Here is a 4,087-nt window from a genome sequence, read left to right on the forward strand (position 1 = left end):
TATTTGTCTTGGTGACAGTGTCCTTTGCTTTACAGAAGCTTCTCAGTTTTAGTAGGTCCCATTTATTCAATGTTGCCCTTAAAGTCTGTGCTGTTGGGGTTACACATAGGAAGCGATCTCCTGTGCCCATCTCCTGTAGGGTACTTCCCACTTTCTCTTCTATCAGGTTCACTGTGTTCTGACTGATAGTGAGGTCTTTAATCCATTTGGACTTGAGTTTTGTGCATGGTGATAGATATGGGTCTTGACATATAATTCTTAATACCTATATAACTTAAAGACTAAGACTTCATGTTAGAATATTAAACAACTGTGCAGCAAAAATGAGGACAATGACCTCAAAATGTAAACAATGTATAAGTATCTTGGTCAGAGGTAGAAATGTATAGTGCAATATGATAAATCTATCTTAAAATTGTATCAATATACAAAATGTCTTAAGCAGAGGTAGAAGCATGCATGCATACAACCTGATAAAATAAATTTGCATAGGTGTGCAAATATTGTAAACAGAAATAGGAGCATATTCAATATAAGAAATATAATTATAACTTGTATAAATATATAAGAATCTATAAATAATAGCTATAAATGTAAATTGTCTATAAATAATAGCTCACAAGTATTCACTCTATTACTCACAATTATTATTAGTGTGACTAAGCTCACATTAATCTACTTATTATCAATTATAGTTGCAGTTTTTTTTAGTTATGAAAAAAGATAAAATAGATAAAAATATTGTAACTGTAATTTTGGCTTAATAACTGTTTTTTTTTATGTTAAAGTTAAAGCCTTCCTTTTTGTTTAAACAGAAAAGGGGAAATGGTGTGAAAGGTCCTTATGTTTATGTGTTGCTTTTATTGGTAAATGAATAAAGAATCAGTCTTGTTGATAGGGCAGAACTTAGATGGGCAGGGAAAACTGGACTGAATGCTGGGAGGAAGAAAGCAGAGTCAGGGAGATGCCACGAAGTCACTGCCAAAGTCAGACATACCGAAACTTTGCCATTAAGCCACAGTCATATGGCGATACACGGATTAATAGAAATGGGTTAAATTAAGATGTAAGAGTTGGCCAATAAGAAGATAGAGCTAATGGCCCAATCAGTGATTTAATTAATACAATATCTGTGTGATTATTTTGGAGCTGAGCAGCTGGGAACTAACTAGCTACCCCCTGCAATAATTATCCCATCAAATTTCCCTTTTTATCCCAAAGAGATTTCTCAGCCTACATAATTTCCAACCCAAACCCCAACTTTTTATGAGTTATAATCAACCCCTAATTGATGCCCCTAACCCAGAAGACAAAATTTTGGGGGGAGTGGACATTATCTTCTGGAATTACTTCCAGTTGTCATGGGGGCAATGTTCTTTCTATGGGATCCTACAAAGCTAAAATGATTGTTAAGTTCCAAGATTACTGACAGGTATAATTGCAAATAGTCTCAGAGAAGTCAATAGGGTTTCTCTGAAGTCCTTATGTGAAGTTCTGTCTAGAACGTTGTAAGAAGGTGCACCATTTCAGTTAACCAAATTGGAATTCTTTTGAGCAGCTGGTACCTAAAACTGATCTTAAAGTAGTGCTATCAATATCATGATGACCTATCAAATATGTATAATCACTGTTGTGGGGCCCCATCTCCTTCCGGGAAACTTCAAAGATTACTAAATGAAAATTCATTGTTTGTTGTGGAAAACATAAACATTATTCATGTAGACATACATTCAACTAAAGGTAAGATAGGGACAAAAATAGGTATGGTGAGAAGCAATTTTTTTTCTAAATTCTTTCTTCTTTCTGTCCCATACCAGATGGCTCCTGACATGAGACAGAAACTCTGGATTTTTCTTTTAACAACATACTTGAATTTAGAGAAGGACAGAGCCATTGTGCAACTCCAACGTCAGTTTTAATTTTTAAATATATATATGTGTGTGTGTGTGTGTGTGTGTGTGTGTTCAGGTATTGCAATTTTTACCCTGCAGATGACCTGCCCTCATAAGTCATATTTCTCTTTGCTTGGTGATCCTTTCTGGATAGTTATCTTTTCTCGCTTAGGCATCTAGGTGTCCAAGGTCTCTTGATATTTTAAAGATGAGTATTTTCCAGCTAAGTCAAGAACAGAAACTTGCCCCAACCCTTATGTGGTTTCCTTATCACCTGTATGATTATCACCTACATGGATTAGTTGTGATTTCTGTCTCAAGAGGTTTCTCTTTTTCAAACCAAATCTTTATTAATTTTGATGTATCCATGAGTCTTTCTTCTCCTGTGGAAACAATAGCAAAATCCCTTCCCCAATGTATCACATCTTATGGTTTCCATTTTGAGGTTAACACATCCCTGAAATAAACCAGTTCATTTAATTTGGAAGTTTTTTCTATTATCCAATGTCTCTGCTGCCATTGTTCCTTTGTTACTAGTGTTAAGAAAATTCAAGATTAATTAATATTTGGTAGAGCCTGAGACTCTTATTCTTAGGGACATGAGTTCAAGCCCCATGTTGTTTGCCATTCTGTTACCTGTCACTGCTCAGACCCAAAACAATCACACAGAACCTATAGTAATTGCAATAGTGTTTGGACAATAGCTTAAGAGTATTTCTAGCTAGTTCTTACACCTTAAGTTAACCCATTTCTATTATTTTGTATTTTACTGTGAGGCTCATTGTTTACCAGTAAGTTTCTGGCTGGCGGCTCATTGTCTTTCTCCTTTGGCAGCAACATGGCATCTCTTGACTCTACCTACTCTTTCTCTACATTACTGTTAGAATTTTATGCCTGGCTTTACTCTGTTAAGCCATTGGCAAAAACATCTGTTTTTTTTGTTGTTGTTTTTATTTAACCAATATCAATAACACATAATAACACATAATCACAGCCACAGAGGGTAATCCACATCAAATCCGTGTTTTATTTACCTGATTGCAAACATAAAGATCTTGCCTTTTGAGAAGCTACCCAGTTTGGAGGAAGTTACAGGATCAAGAAGTACTTTTGGTCAAATATAGTCTAACAATGTTATATGAAGACAAGGCTAAGAAAAAAAAATCATTGGACAAGAAGATTCCTCATATACATAGCAGTGAAAACTCACAAGTCATAGAAGAATTAAGAATGCTCTTAAGTGTGGTTGTATTCAAAGTACTTTAGTTTCACACTATAGGATCCAATATCACATGACTTTAGTTAGAGAAATACATAATGGAGAAAAAAATTAATTTTTTTAAATTAATTTTTTAAAACGATCATTTCACATTTTACATACCTACCCAAATTCCCACTCCCTCCCCTCATCCCACATCCCCAACCTTTCTCCCCACCTCCCATCCACTCCTCAGAGAGGGTAATACTTCCTATGGGGAGCCAGCAAAGTCTAACACTTCAATTAGAGGCAGAACCAAGGCCTTCCTGAGAAACAATAATAGTTTCAACTTATCATTTTCTAAATACAAAAGTATAATTTTGTTTACTGATGAAGGGAAATATTTCAATTGATTCCAATTTTCTAAAACATTGTCCACTGTGATTTTCATGATGGTGTGGCATTTATAATGTTTCTCATAGTTCTTGAGAAAAGGTGGAAACAATTCACATTTCTTACCTATTTCAGAAAAGCACTCAGAGAATAATAAAATTTCATATAGACATTGCATTTAAAGGTGAGATGTATTACATTTTCTTTTTCAAATGCCTTACTATTGTTTGTAGGCATACTAAGTAAGCCATGTGCTGGATAATGCTGTTCCTTTATTACTTTAATTTTACTGTGATAAGCTTTTAATGTCATATAAAATTCCATCCTACAAAGAGTATGTTAACCTTATGATTTTAAGAATAATTGGCATTTTTAGCTAAATAGTTTTGTGTTTAATAGTTTGCTATTTGTTGATGGAATTGTAACTAACAGATTAATTTTCCAAAGAAACTTTCCTAATTGTATTAGTTTATTTCAGCATGTTCTAACTTATAAAAATAAAATTTATTTTTTTGTACAGTATTTTAATTTTAGTGATGTGTTCTGTTACCTGGTCTCAGAATAGAATCTTTGAGAGATACTCAATGCAGACAATACAGAACCC

This window comes from Microtus oregoni, unplaced genomic scaffold (genome assembly GCF_018167655.1).
Source record: "Microtus oregoni isolate MIOR12 unplaced genomic scaffold, Mior012 000030F_ref0000283, whole genome shotgun sequence".
Taxonomy (NCBI): Eukaryota; Metazoa; Chordata; class Mammalia; order Rodentia; family Cricetidae; genus Microtus; species Microtus oregoni.